This window comes from Chaetura pelagica, unplaced genomic scaffold (assembly GCF_000747805.2).
Source record: "Chaetura pelagica isolate M959 unplaced genomic scaffold, ChaPel_1.0 scaffold121, whole genome shotgun sequence".
Classification (NCBI taxonomy): domain Eukaryota; kingdom Metazoa; phylum Chordata; class Aves; order Apodiformes; family Apodidae; genus Chaetura; species Chaetura pelagica.
Genome location: NW_009954546.1, coordinates 2,028,531 through 2,044,769, shown reverse-complemented (window position 1 = coordinate 2,044,769; position 16,239 = coordinate 2,028,531).

Genomic DNA, 16,239 nt, shown 5'->3' with positions numbered 1-16,239 from the left:
GTATGCCATTTTGTGAATGTTACATTTGCATTATATATATTGGTATGCAAGTCTCAAAGTCAGGGAATTACAGTAGAAAGCTCTTCTGCTAAATGCCAGATATGAACTTTTAAGTGAAACTTGCCAAATACTACAATACAAGGCTTACAAGCATTTGATTTAGTACTTACTGAAACCAAAGAGAACCTCTCAAATGAAGCACATAATAGTTAAATTTCCTGTGACTCACAGGGTTACATTGCCTCTCACCGGTGAATAACCTGAAAAAATGCCACATTTTTTTAAATGTCATGGAACCAGCAAGTTTCAAATCATCACATACAAATATAAGTAATCTATATTGGCTAGAAAATAATATAGTAAAGAAGTGGCTATCAACTTTTTGTGAAGGTTTGTCAGTCTTTAAAATATTATTCAGAATGCACAGACCACTTGACAGTGAATAGCTTCTTGACAAAAAGCTGGCTGTTCTCATTGTCTTCTGAGCTACTCTTAGAAATAGACCTTGAGGATTCATGTACCATAGGTCAAAAAAACATTAGAACCAAGATAATAAATTATGTGTTTTTCTACAAATGTTAAGAAGTACTTCATAAAAATATGCTGTCTTTCAAGGACAGTCTACTTTCTGAAAATAATGAGACTGTGTTATACACAAACACTCATCATATAAGAATTTTCATCACATAGAATTATCCCAAGAGTCTAGATGAGAGTTTGAAGTGGGTGTTTAGCCAAAACGTAAACACAGCAGTTAGGCATGGGTACTTCTCTCTCATACACACAGAGACATACTGCCACCTATGCTGTGTTTATTACTTGTCCTTAATCTTCCTTAACACCGGCCTAGAAGCCAGGCTTTGATAAGATGTTATTCTAAATTACTTTGTTTCGTAAACAAACAGGTAGAAAGGAAAAGCAGAAACTTACTTTCACTTTGGGTAGGAGTGCAGAGAAAGCAAGGAGCAGCATAGGATTATTTCCACTAGTAAACAGGTTGGCAACAGGTAAGGAGTCATGACCCACAAATTGGCACTGATTCACAGTCAGAGCTAAGAAAAAATGTTAGCTTGACTTGAAATGTGTACTGTTCTTGCTGAAACAAAAGTTATTTTTATTGTTGTTCGGTTTTTACAAAGGAAATATAAACCAAACAAATGTTCTCAGACTGAGAGCACTGTTTTCCACTCCTAAAGTGGAGACAGAAGCTGAAGTGACCCTTGCAACATCACTCAGAAGAAAACATGACACAATCTAAAGAACCCATCTACGTGGTGGCATTTACAGCAGCAATGAGATTCTTCTCCCTGCAGGAGGGAGACAATTTTCAGTCACTTCTCATTGAGTGGCCACCACAAAGCCTCTGTGTAGGGGATATTGACCAAGACAAGACTTGCCTCATGATTTAATGACTCATAGGAAAAGGAAAGAAAGGAAAAAAAACATGCTTTGAAAGAAAGGAAAAAAGCATGCTTCAGTCACAATAAATAGATGCAGCTCTGCTGATCTTGGTGGTAAAGTAGTGCTGTGACACATGAGGATGTTGTCCAGGAAATTCAATAAAGATGCATAGATTCTGGGGAGAAGTTAAAGAAATAGTGAGCAGGCAGATAAACTTTTGGGGAAACATAATTTTTTTCAATATCTAGTAAAAAAAGCTGTGTACCTTACACTTGTACCTACCTAACATTGCTGTTCTCTGAAATGTAAGGCACCTTCTAAGAATTCCAGTTCTTCATGCTGTTCTCTGTTAAGTATGTGTGTGAGGGCTGGAGGGAAACAAAGAAAGCTTATTTCACATAAATTCTTTAGGGATGGATGTAGGTACAGAAGTGTAAATATTTCTGGGTTGAGACAAGAGAAAGGGAAAAAAAATTATCTAGCCATTTATTAAAAATGGAGAAATGCACACTTGGAAATGAGTTTACGTGACTCTTTTGTATTAAAAGTGTGGAACAACTGAATTTCCCATATTTTTACATTTTACAGCTTATACCATTTTAAAAGAAATGTATTAATATCTGACACATTAAAACAACAACAGAAGACCCCGAACAAGCAAAAAATACACCAACAAAAAAAAAAAAAAAGCAACCCCACAAACCAAACCAAACCAAACAAAAAACAACAATGAAAAACCCAAAGTACAAAAAAAGCAAACAAAACAAAATCAACAAAAAAAAGCCACCCCTCTTAATCAATAAGTTAATTGAACTTTAGGTTCTTCTTTGTAAGATATTAGTTAATGATCATGTATTGTACTATTTCTTGCACTGGTATGAATAGGCTACTGGATCCCTTATGTAATATTCTCTGCATCAAACTTATTATTTTTAAAGTATTGAATTATAATTTGAATCAGTGCTTTTGCTGCTCCCATACATGAAGGTTTTGATTAAGTATTTTTTTCTGGAGTAAGCAGATTATTTTTTGAATGCTGCTAAATGCCTTGATTTGGAAAATGAACTATCCAGAAGTAGCCCATGATAAAATTATACTTGTAATTACTACAACACACTTTATTGGAGGCTTTATTTTGTTTAAAAGTCCTTCTGGGTCAGATAATGATTTTCACTGTGGTCTGTTTATATTGCTCTAAATAACTAAAACGAGCTCCTTCAGCTATTAGACTATAGTGTATCTCAGGCAAGAAATTTCCAGCCAACCACCCACGAGTTTTGGGCTGGCTGATTACCTTGAGCTGTGACACAGTAGATATAAATCAGGTGTACTGAAGTTTTGTTTCTCTGCTCTTGATTTTTCTTACATAATGTCAACTTATTAACTCTAAACTTTTCCTAGAGCCTTTTGTGTTCATTAAAATGGTACTTCCTGTACCTTCACCATCCAAAGTTGTATTTCCTGGGATCTTTACCTCCAGTTGAAACTCAGACACAATCCAAGATCTTGTTTTCCATTGCTTAGAGAGTCTAAAGATCTGGGATCTACGTTTGGAGCTTTGGACCTCCCTCTGAAGTTCTAGATACTCTCCCCATCTAGTTGTACCTCGTTCTTACATTGCTGAAGGTTCAAAAAATGAAAGGGAATTGGTGCTGGGAAGCTTCCCTGACTTGCTATGATCCATGACATGTAATCTGTTGTCTTATTTTCATGACTAATTAGTCTTACTTATTCCACTTCCTCCCAAATGGCACCTTTACAGTCTTGTCTCCCTTCACAGCCATTTCTACATAGTGTCTTTCCTGTAAACCACAAATACACTAATGGCACCTTTATTGCTTCTCTTCCACCCTGTGAAATCAATACTTTGTACACATTTTCTTTGTTCTCTTCCATTAATTCTACATTCCTCTCCAGTTGTTTTTCTTCTAGATATAAAATGCAGAACAGATCTTAGCAATACACCAACAGTTATTTGATGTTTTGTCCTTCTCCTCAAAGATGAGTAAAAACACTTGCTACCCAAGTGTAGTAAAGCCCAAATTGCATTTCTTATTAAACTGCTTGAATACAGAAGAACTCAGTGACTAGACTTCCTTCTCCTTCCCATCCAAAGAAATAATATGTTATTAGCCAAAACTGTTTTAAAAACACATTCCCAAACTGTCTCTCTGAGGGTCTGTATGAACTGGAGTGCATTGGGAAGGAGACATACACTGGACTGTTAAAAAGAGAAAAAAAAATGGTATTTCAGAATTTAGTAACTATTTTACAAACACGCAGACATATACTTTAAAATCCTGTATTATGTGTATTCATGTATATGTACATACTTATATGCATAAATGTATATAAATTAATATATACATACACTACATGGTTTATATCTTTAACTTCAGGGAGTACTTTTCTTCAGGAGCTCTTATCCTGAATTCTTACTCTGCTTGCATCACTACTGAAGGAAACAAGTTTTAAAGACAATCCTGTCAGTCACCCAGACTGTGAAATACCTCCAAAAGTTCCCAGAAGACAGAAATCCTTCTTCATCCTAACTACAGGAAGTCTAGTTCTCCACTATTTAAAATTAATCACAAAACACTGCTTTTGCCATAGTGACATTGCCAGTGTTGGAAAAGGGACTTTTAGCAGGAAGGATGAAAGCAAAGGGCTCTCCACATTCGTCTGTAGATTAGGAGGTTCACGGAAGTGTGAAGTGGTTAATTCATCTCCATGAAGTGTTCCCAGTTGAATGAGAAAATGGCATGGAGATGAATTTGGTGTGAAGCAGCAGCTTTTAAATATATGAACTGCTTCAGTCACCTGTGCTGGTTCTATTATTGCTGCCTCAGAAGCATCAATATTTCTGTTCCTGTGATGTGCACCTTTCATGTGTTCCCTTCACTCTGCCCTGGTCTGAACTCAGGACTCTTGATGGATGAAGTTTTAATATAGAAGAGTGGGTTTTCTCTGCTACCTGTGAGACAGTATGTGGAGAAAACAGGAGAGCTCAAAACCCTCTCAGAGGTGAAAGATATCCAAAAGCCAGCTGGAACTTGTTACTGTGGGTAAGTGGAGAAACCAGGGAAATAAAATGTCTTCAAAGAAGGATAAATGCCCAAACTAACAGTTCATATAACAGTTGAAACCAAGGGGGATCATGCATACAGCACCAGACTCATAGTAATGCCCCTAAAATGCTTAATTTAGCACTCCTATCACACTTTCCTGTTTTTTCCTTTTCCTACCCCTTGTCCTTCCTCCAACCTGAGACTGCAAGTCCATTTTTTTCTCCCAGATCCTTTCTTCTATTATACTCCTGCTTTCCCTGCACATTTCCATAGCAATGTGCTAGTTTCTACAGAACCATCTGAAATACTCCTTCTAATATATCCTCACCACACACACATATGCTACCCTCAGAAACCCTCACAAAGTAATCTAAGTAATTCTTAGATTTATGGTAAATGTAGACATTTAAATTATGACCCAGAAGCATACAGCAATGATAAATGTCCAAACCAGGTCCCCTTAAGTCAGAAATATAAGATTGAAACTGAGCGACTCCTAGCCAGAAATTCTACTTTTGTGAACTTCATTCTGTTTAGTTTTTTGAATATCTGAGATAAGCCTATAAAACCCAAGTTTTTCTTGTTAACATATACAGGGGTCCCTCCAGATTTGAATGCTTTTTTCAGTACTCTGGTTTGGTCAAAAGTTGAGTATATAAAAAAATCAAAGTATTGTTTCAAGCTCCAAGGAAACTAGAGAAAATATTACAATTTGCTAAAATGAGAAAAAGTGCTCTATTCAGTGATTGGAAAGCTATCTTAGGAACTTCTTTCTAAAGTAAAGGCAAATCTGAACCACAAGTAATTCTTTACCACCATAATGGAATTCAGAATTTCAAAGGTTTATGAGCAGTATTTTTAATTGTAAAGATAAAAAAATCAACAACCTTTAGAACAGCTTCAGCCCCAGCAGCATTAGTTTACTTGAGTATCATCTTTTGTTTTGAGATATTCAAGACTGGGAACAAAGGCAGAGAAACTAAGAAGGGAGTGCAAGCACATCCACTTTAAGATACTGACGTTCAAAAGACATGTCAAACAGCTCACTGTAGTTGAGAGGAGACCAAGTACAATTTCAGAAAACATTTGTTAGGAGGAAAGACTACATGCACAGCCTGACTTTTTTTTTTTTTTCTGCTGGAAAAGTTAGAGCAGAAAGAGCTGATAGTAACATTCAACTATGTAGTGCATGCTGCAAAAAACAAAATAAGTTAGGTATCATAATAAGGTAATATTTTTTAAATCTTGGCAAAGATTATCTAGAAGTCAGTGATGGCCTCCTCACTAGAGACCTCTGAAAATAGATTACACAAAAGCAGCAAGGAATAACACATCTCCTGATAATTTATTTTGCTTGAGTAGAAAAATGATGAACTGTATAATAAATTAAGTTCTAGTCCTTCTCTCCTGTAAATACCTAAGGCAAAGATGGAACAGCAATTGTCACATTCAAGTAAAAGGCCTACCAAAAAGGATGCCCAAAATTTTTACTGTTCATCTGTTTTCATATTTAAAGCCAGAAAGTAGAAATAGGAATAGAATCATGTCTCCAAAATGTGATGAGACACAAAAATTTGGGAATTGCTCTTACATGCACTGACTACTGCTTGTGTCCTGAAGAAGTGAGAAAGCATGTACTACATAGACTTACCAGAAATATGAAGCAATGATAGCTGCAGCATAATCTTGGTAGATCCAGACTGTCTTCATGTTCATCCTTTACAAAGAGATCTGCCAATCACTCAATTTCCATGTGCTCCATGGGACCAGCATCCCTTTCCACTCCACTTGCATTAGGTTGCCAGCCATGGTACAGTACCAGCAACACTGTCAAGCAGCACAAGTGGAATGGCATAATGTTAAAAAAGGATATATATAAAAAATATCTAAAACTCCTGTTCCTTTGGTTCTATTTTTTCTTTTTGTGCTTTGAATGGAATTCCTGTAAACCACTGCAGGATGCACTACTGCTGAATCCATAATTTGATACTGACAATCAGCACCCTCAATAGATACCCTCAATAAGACAGGAAAGAGAAGTCATTGTGGACTCTTCAGTACTCAAACAGAATATGAAAACATACTTCATGAAGATTGACCTCTAGAGAGAAAGCTGAATGTAGGAGTAGACTTAACTTGAAAACAGAGCTAATGTGGAACAGATACTATAGACCACCAGACTACAAGACATTGTAGTAGTGCTGGTCACCTTGTGCTTAGATGGAGATCTTGTCTGTGCTTGGGCCAGCCATAAGTTTGACACTGTCTTTGCAATACAGAGCTAAAGCAGTCCCAGTGTATTTACTGAGGGAGAACTTAACAAATGTGAGGGCGAAAGGGGTAACTGCAATCAGCAAAGAAAGCTCAGTAGTAAAGTCAAGGGAATAAAGAAGTAACTAAACTAAAATGGAACTCTGAGAATACTCACATCCTGTATCCAAATTCAAAACCAGAAGTTTTATCCTAAACTGTTCCTCTTAAAACTATAGCATACTTTCAGATGAAAACTTTTATACTCCTGTAAAAAAAGGTTTTGTTTGAAAACATCTGGGTGGAATTTCTGGCTGGAAGCTGCAGGTTCATGCCTACAAAAGCCAGGCTCCAAACTTCATTAAATGATGCTTGAGTCACCCATTCGACTAACATGGAAGTGTGAGAAGAATTCTGAGTAGCAGTAAAAAGACAAACGGCAAAACAATGATGAAACATAAGGGAAAATTTTTTTTACCCAGGAACTATGAGGCTGAGACAGCTTATTTGAAAAGAAATATTTTCATAGTTGAGGGAGAGTGTAGGCATTGGTGTTGCTATCCTTTGTCCCAGAAAAAGTACTAGTCTAAAAAAAGGCACGTAAGTTAATGGATCATTTCTCCTAACTTTGGCATGTGAATTAAGTGTTTAGTCTAAGCCATTGCCTAATTTCTAGAAAAATACTTCTAGAAGGTATATCATGCTGTTCATTGGAGACCCTTGGAAAGAATACTTTGCCCTCTGTATCAGAATTCCTTTCTCTTTCCACTGTGCAGGGAGCTCCAATAATGACTAATTTACATTAAATACCTTTTGTCTAGACAGCTAGAATTAAACAAAAGGAATCACACATAACCAACTTGATCATCATCAGAAAATTCTTATGTGTATAACCGGCATCAACTTAAGAATTAAAAAAAAAAAAGAAACTGTCCTTTAGAGTCTATGCTAAATTACATAGCTACTTGGATAACTAGCAGACTTGAAAAGAGTAACAGAGATAGAAAAGAGATAGCAGAAGAGGTGGCTGAAAGGTCTAATATGGAGATCCTTTCACAACATCTTTTCTTCAAGAAGGACTTTTGTCTTAAGAGGAATGACAGAAGGGTTTTTATTGGAAGACAGTAATACAAAACTATGGAATGGCTCTTGAAGGAGTTGTGTTAGCATTTAGCCAGGACATAGTTTCTTGTTACTCGTGTTTAAGTGATGAGTACTTTTTGAAAAAAATATTATTTGATTTCACAACTACTTCAAGAAAAGACACGAGTGATGTTCCACAAGGGCAGGTTCTGGGACTAGTGTTCTTTAACATCTTTGCTAGTGACATGGACAGTGAGACTGAGTGCACCCTCAACAAGTTTGTTGTGTGGTGTGATCCACATGCTGGAGGGAAAGGAAGCCATGCAGAAGGACCTTGACAGGCTGGAGATGATGTTTAACAAGCCCAAGTACAAGGTCCTGTGCCTGGGCTGGGGCAATCCCAAGCACAAATACAGATTGTTTGGAGAATGGATTTGAAGCAGACTTGTGGATGTTGGTTGATGGGAAGCTCACCATGAATTGGCAAAGTGCTTTGGCAGCCCAGAAACCAACTGTGTCCTGGGCATCATCAAAAGATTCGTGGCCAGCAAGGTGGGGAGGTGATTCTGCCCCTCTGCTCTCATGACATCCCACCTGGAATACTGAGTCCATTTCTGGACTCCCCAATATAAGAAGGACATGGAGCTCCTGCACTGAGTCCAGAGGAGGCCATGAAGATGATCAAAGAGCTGAAGCACCTCTGCTATGAAGACAGGCTGAGAGAGTTGGGGTTGTTCAGCCTGGAGAAAAGAAGTCTCCAGGTAGGAGCTTTCCAGTATCTGAAGGGGCTACAGGAAAGCTGGGGAGGGACTTTTTGTAAAGGATTTTAGAGAGAGGACAAAGGGCAATGGATTAAAACGGGCAGAAGGGAGATTTAGGTTAGACATTAGGAGGAAATTCTTCGCTATGAGAGTGGTGAGACACTGAAATAGGTTGCCCAGGGAACCTGTGGCTGCCCCATCCCTTTTAGTGTTGGAGGGGGTTGAATTTTGGTCTCTGAGTAACCTGATCCAGTGAGAGGCATCCCTGTCCATGCAGGGGGTTTGGAACTAGATGATCTTTAAGGTTCTTTCCAACTCAGCCCTTTCTATGATCAACTTAAATTCCCAACATTGCAGTTGATACATCTATGCATAACAATGAATAGCTAAGGGACCCATGGATTGGTAAAGTGATTGCCAAAACTCAAAGGTTTGAAGACTCTTTAGTCCTATGTCATACTTGTTAAAAAATAATAATAATAATTTAAAAAAAAATCTCTGAAGCTTATTTGAAAAGAAATATTTTCATAGTTGAGGGAGAGTGTAGGCATTGGTGTTGCTATCCTTTGTCCCAGAAAAAGTACTAGTCTAAAAAAAGGCACGTAAGTTAATGGATCATTTCTCCTAACTTTGGCATGTGAATTAAGTGTTTAGTCTAAGCCATTGCCTAATTTCTAGAAAAATACTTCTAGAAGGTATATCATGCTGTTCATTGGAGACCCTTGGAAAGAATACTTTGCCCTCTGTATCAGAATTCCTTTCTCTTTCCACTGTGCAGGGAGCTCCAATAATGACTAATTTACATTAAATACCTTTTGTCTAGACAGCTAGAATTAAACAAAAGGAATCACACATAACCAACTTGATCATCATCAGAAAATTCTTATGTGTATAACCGGCATCAACTTAAGAATTAAAAAAAAAAAAGAAACTGTCCTTTAGAGTCTATGCTAAATTACATAGCTACTTGGATAACTAGCAGACTTGAAAAGAGTAACAGAGATAGAAAAGAGATAGCAGAAGAGGTGGCTGAAAGGTCTAATATGGAGATCCTTTCACAACATCTTTTCTTCAAGAAGGACTTTTGTCTTAAGAGGAATGACAGAAGGGTTTTTATTGGAAGACAGTAATACAAAACTATGGAATGGCTCTTGAAGGAGTTGTGTTAGCATTTAGCCAGGACATAGTTTCTTGTTACTCGTGTTTAAGTGATGAGTACTTTTTGAAAAAAATATTATTTGATTTCACAACTACTTCAAGAAAAGACACGAGTGATGTTCCACAAGGGCAGGTTCTGGGACTAGTGTTCTTTAACATCTTTGCTAGTGACATGGACAGTGAGACTGAGTGCACCCTCAACAAGTTTGTTGTGTGGTGTGATCCACATGCTGGAGGGAAAGGAAGCCATGCAGAAGGACCTTGACAGGCTGGAGATGATGTTTAACAAGCCCAAGTACAAGGTCCTGTGCCTGGGCTGGGGCAATCCCAAGCACAAATACAGATTGTTTGGAGAATGGATTTGAAGCAGACTTGTGGATGTTGGTTGATGGGAAGCTCACCATGAATTGGCAAAGTGCTTTGGCAGCCCAGAAACCAACTGTGTCCTGGGCATCATCAAAAGATTCGTGGCCAGCAAGGTGGGGAGGTGATTCTGCCCCTCTGCTCTCATGACATCCCACCTGGAATACTGAGTCCATTTCTGGACTCCCCAATATAAGAAGGACATGGAGCTCCTGCACTGAGTCCAGAGGAGGCCATGAAGATGATCAAAGAGCTGAAGCACCTCTGCTATGAAGACAGGCTGAGAGAGTTGGGGTTGTTCAGCCTGGAGAAAAGAAGTCTCCAGGGAGGAGCTTTCCAGTATCTGAAGGGGCTACAGGAAAGCTGGGGAGGGACTTTTTGTAAAGGATTTTAGAGAGAGGACAAAGGGCAATGGATTAAAACGGGCAGAAGGGAGATTTAGGTTAGACATTAGGAGGAAATTCTTCGCTATGAGAGTGGTGAGACACTGAAATAGGTTGCCCAGGGAACCTGTGGCTGCCCCATCCCTTTTAGTGTTGGAGGGCAGGTTGAATTGGTCTCTGAGTAACCTGATCCAGTGAGAGGCATCCCTGTCCATGCAGGGGGTTTGGAACTAGATGATCTTTAAGGTTCTTTCCAACTCAGCCCTTTCTATGATCAACTTAAATTCCCAACATTGCAGTTGATACATCTATGCATAACAATGAATAGCTAAGGGACCCATGGATTGGTAAAGTGATTGCCAAAACTCAAAGGTTTGAAGACTCTTTAGTCCTATGTCATACTTGTTAAAAAATAATAATAATAATTTAAAAAAAAATCTCTGAAACGCAGGCAACAAAACTCAGCAGAGCTCCTGAATTATAAAAGACCACTCCCTGTATGCGCACACTGGTGCAAGCACACCTTTAATGTATGCACCTCTTAAAATACACAGATGTTATGAAAAATCTCGCTTAGTCCAAAACCACAGGTGCTAAATCAATCAGCTTTGCAAGCAGGTTATGCAGGGAAAGTAGGAATAAGTCATTTAGAAAGGACACAGACTACCAACTTTTGCAACATTAGCATTACCATTTAAATGGTCCTTGACAAGGATCTTATTTTGCTCCATTTTACATTCATGCTTAGCAAACAAATGCTGAACATTCATTAAGCAAACCTGCATAACAAATGAAAAAGCAACTTCAGGAATGTTATCACACTTTGTGTTCTGAATTAGATAAATAATTAAAAACCTGTTGGCACACCGATGTGTGTTTTTATGTTTTATGCATGTATAAGACTCCATATCTGCAGCAGGCAGGGAAACTGTCTTTTCCTACAAAAGCCTGTCACTCTTGGGTGTGGAAACCTAATTCTGGAGATTTCTTTACAGTTAATCAGCATCATTCTGTTGGTATGAGTGGAGATTCACTGATTTACACCACTGTAATAAATGTTCCCTACTATTTAATTACTAACATTTTTTTCCAAAAGGAAGGGAAGGATGACTGGCTTTTAAATGAACTGAATCTTTTTACATATGATTGAGAAACAGACACCTATTTAAATTTTGTTTGAAATGTATTTATCTTTTCACAAATGCAGTAAAAGGTGAAAATAACAAATGCAGCAAGCTTCTGATCCAAGAATTTAATTACATTTTGCATTAGGCAAGATTAAATTGACTTTTGTGTTGCTGTGTATCATTCATATAAGTAGTATAAAAAAACAAATAAAACATCTGGAAAAAATCCAGATAAAATACCAGTTTTCTCACAGTCCTCAGTTAGAAAGTGATTGAAAGTGCAGGAAACAAAACATGCATAATAGGACATTTATTAGAAGAACTAGATTAAAATATTTGAGAATATTTTTGTTTTAAGTGAGTTGCACTAGCAATTATATACTATTGTAAGCTGAAAATATGTATTCTTCTATGGGGAAATATCAGTGAAGGACTTTTTTTTCTTCTTCTTCCCTGTTATTCAGAAAATTAGCTGAAATTATAATGAATTCACAAATTGTTTCAGTTTATCTGAATGTACAGATTGATATGTTTTGACTGAAAATCGAGACACAGTTTTACTTTAAAAAAAATCCAATGTAAAGCCTATAGGAGCTTCAGCTCCTAAATAATTGTCATATCTTCTATCATGTCAAGCTAATAATGTATCCTCATTTTGATTATGAACAGAAGACAAGATTTCTTTGTACTATTAACCAGTTACTCTTACGCATTGTGTGGTTTATATGACTTTGCTCTTGCTTACTTTGGTATTCAGTTAAAGGAAATATTACCAGATTATACTCAATGTAATTACTGGAAGCCTAGGGGCAAGTTGTTCACAGTGGAACAATCCAGGAAATGGCCGAGTTGGTTGCATTTGTTGTTTGTTTGGCCACTTTGTTCCTTCCTCATGTTTAGCAGGAGGCTGCTTAGCTTTTTCTTTGTCTGTATCAACAGCTAGATTTTGTTTTCAAATTGCTTAATGACAGAATCAAAATGGTCTTTCTTTCTAGAAGTTAAACGAAGGTAAGTTCTGTTGCTTAAAACACATGATATAAAACAAGCATATGTTTTTTTCAAGAGTGTACAGCTGTATGTATCTTTAAACAAGATACTTCTTTGCTTGTTTTTTCCACTTGAACTGTCTAGGGATTTGAGTTTCAGGGAACCTGGAGGAGTTTAAATTTGAACTGGACTAACTTTTAACCTCTGAAAGAGGGAAAGGCATCCATTCTGCTTTCAAGGACTCCCCCTTAAGTCTGCTGTGGTGGATTAGCCTTGGCAAACAGCCAGAAACACACCCAGCTGCTCATTCCTCCCCTTTTCAGTGGGACTGCAGCAAAAATAGAGTAGAAAAGCTCAGCGGTTGAGAGGCACGGAGACTTACCAGTAGCCATCAGAGGCAAAACATTCTCTACTTGGGAAAATGAATTTATTGCCAATTAATATAGATTGTGATAGGAAGAAACCTCAACCTCTTCTCACAGAGGGCACTCCTGCAGTCCCCCACTTTCAAAAGATGAACATGGACACATGATACATCCATTTAAAGAGAAGAAGGCAACAAATTCTGAGAGGACACAGAGTGTTGTGTTCTTCCAAGTCACCAGAAGGCACCAGTACAGTTAACTTGTCAGTCTGTTGAACTGTATGAATAGGCAATTAGATCTGGAATAAGTGTTTGTTTGTTGTGTAATTCTTTTTTACAGGCTATGAATATTGCCAAAAAGTCTGCTTTGTCCAAGTCTCCCTTGGAAAGAATAATTTATTACATGCAAAGCTGCTGCCTGCAGGTTATTATGCATGAAAAAGAAATAAAATAATTACATATTGTCAAATCATGGCAATATAAAAGGATGTGGAAATGTAAAAGCAGACCAAGAAAAATGGATAAGTGGCCAAACTTATGGGATTTGCTGAAGTTCAGCTGCCTAGGAAAACTGGAAAATAGGAACTCTCCACAACACTGAAGGCATTCAAGCAGCTTTTCACATTACCTCTGAAGTCTTCATCACAGGAAAGACATGGAGCTGTTGGAGGTGGTCCAGAGAAGGGACACAAAGATGATCAGAGGGCTGGAGCATCTCTGCTCTGGAGACAGGCTGAGAGACCTCGGGCTGTTCAGCCTGGAAGACAGAAGGCTTCAAGGAGACTTCAGAGCCCCTTCCAGTACCTGAAGGGGCTCCAGAAAAGCTGGGGAGGAAGTTTTTGCAAAGGTGAGTAGTGATAGGACAAGGGGTAATGGTTTTAAACTGAGAGAAGAAAGATTTAGGTTAGACACCAGGAAGAAATTCTTCATCATGAGGGTAGTAAGGTACTTAAATAGGTTGCCTAGGGAGGTTGTGGAAGCCTCCTCTCAAGTTGGATGAGGCTTTGTGCAGCCTGTTCTAGTGTGAGATGTTCCTGCTTGTAACAGGTAGGTTGGAACCTGAAGATATTTAATGTTCCTTTCAACTTTCATCATTCTATTATTCTGTTATAAGGATGCTCCAATTAAACAGGAAGAAAGAGAAACACCTTCTGGGTGATATAAAGGGTACCTAAATGTATAACCCTCAGGATGGCAATTTCTTTAAGAATGGGAAGAAGAAAGATTGAGGGTTCACCCATGTCTAGTTAACATTACCTGAAAAAGCTATATAGTTTGAAAAAACTGTTAAGTCCTGCTGATACCAAGTAAGGCCAGTTCTCCTGATTTGAGACCTGAATGACAAATGAGACACTTTTTAATTTTTCCAGCAAAATCTCTTTAATACTTCTTATTTTTTGTTTGGTTGGTGTTTATTTAGTTTGTTGTTTGGTTTTTATTTTGTTTTGTTTTGCCTTGTTTGTTTCCAAAATGAGTGTTTCTGTAGCCATAGATATATCAGAGAAAATCTGTGTTTATGTTTCAGTGATGTAAACTAAAAATAATTACGACACCAGTGTGGTTTCAGCCTGTGCCAGTTAGTGCTTTTCCAACCAGTGCTCAAGGACAGCTTGTAAAATAGAAAGGGATAGGCATTTTATTTTTCCCAGCAGTTATCATGGATGAGGTTTTTCTTTTGGGGATTAGGGAATTTGGAAAAGAGATTCCAACCTGTGCCCTTCATAATTCCCTTGGCTCATTTAATTTCGCAGTATTGACACAGTTAACTGGCAAGGATACCAGAGCAAGTGCACAGTACTAGCAGAAAGAGTTGTAGGGAAGAATCATACCTATTTCTCATATCAGCCTTATGCTTATAACCGACACAACTGGGGAACCTTATGTGTTTATACATAAGATACTGTCATTCCATTGAGGGTTAAACAATTCACTATTGAGAACACCCTGAATTGTGCAATTAGGAGGAAGTTTACCATGCTGATTGTAACCACTCTATGATACTAGAATACTGTATGAAAGTTGATTAGTGATTTAATCCATATTATAACAACTTCAGATTTTTTAAGAATAATAGGTAATTGTTCTAGTTTTGACCTGTGCTGGAATAATTCCTGCCCTCAAAAATTGTGGTTGTCACAAGACTAGTGAAAAAGAAAAGGATAAATCTACTGTTTAACTATAGTGGAGGCTGAGAACTTTCAAAACCAAAATCAAAATACTGGTTTGAGTTGGTATAAAAAGCAGAATAGAGTATAGATAATAACCCAGATCCCAAGATTTTGTCCTCCATCAGAAAAAGTGTCTAAAAAAGTTGACCAACCATTTCTGTTTGCTCAGATCTGTTTCATGCTTCAAATTGTTATATTGCTTATTATTACTACTGAATATTATTATTACATTTTAAGTGTATTTTTCCTATCCTTTTGGGAAAGTGAAAATAAAAGTAGGGAGTTAGGTTGCATAAAAGGAGTGGGTAGACAGAGACTTTCTGAGGATATGTGTTTCTATTAATGACAAACAGGAGAAGGCTTATGTAGTAGCTGTGAGCCTTCAATGCTTTGCTGAAATCAGGTTATGGGTGGCTCTTGAAAGGCTGTAGCATTTGTTTGTGGCATGCTACAACTCACCTTTGTTGAAGGACTCCTATTCTGGGGAACTATAAACTGAGCACACCAGAAAATAAACACAACTGGAGAATTAGAACACAAAAATAAATACACATAAAAATGCTCGAGGGAAGGATGGGAGACTGAATAGCAGAAAATGCAAGGGTGAACTGTGAAGAGGCAAACACTGTGTCAGAGGGGAAGGAATACCATAGTGTGTGGGGAGAACAGGCACAAGGAAGTGAGAAGTGAGGCTGGACCTTAGGAGCAGCATTTGGGTAGGGATGACAGATTGAGTGAAAACAGAATTTGGCCAGGCTTGCTGGATGACATTTTTTTTTCTCCACTCAGTATGCCTGAATACAGAGAGAGTAACCTTGTTCTTTAGAGTATCTGAGTTACTGAATCTACCACCCTGTTGAGCCAAGATCCTTTTGAAATAAAAAAACCCTAAACTTTTCTCCCTATGCTCATATAAGCCATCAGCTTAACTCAAACCTTCAAAAATAGGATCTTCCAAAAAATATCTTTCTAGGTGAGATAAGGACATGAGAGAAATTATGCTTCCTGTACATATTCCCCTGTTGACATCCAATTCTTCAGTTAGGATGCCTCACAAGAAGTTTTGTCCCAAACACTTGGCTCCCCTGCTCTCTGAGGAAGGCTGTCCATGCGTCAGAAGCAGCTG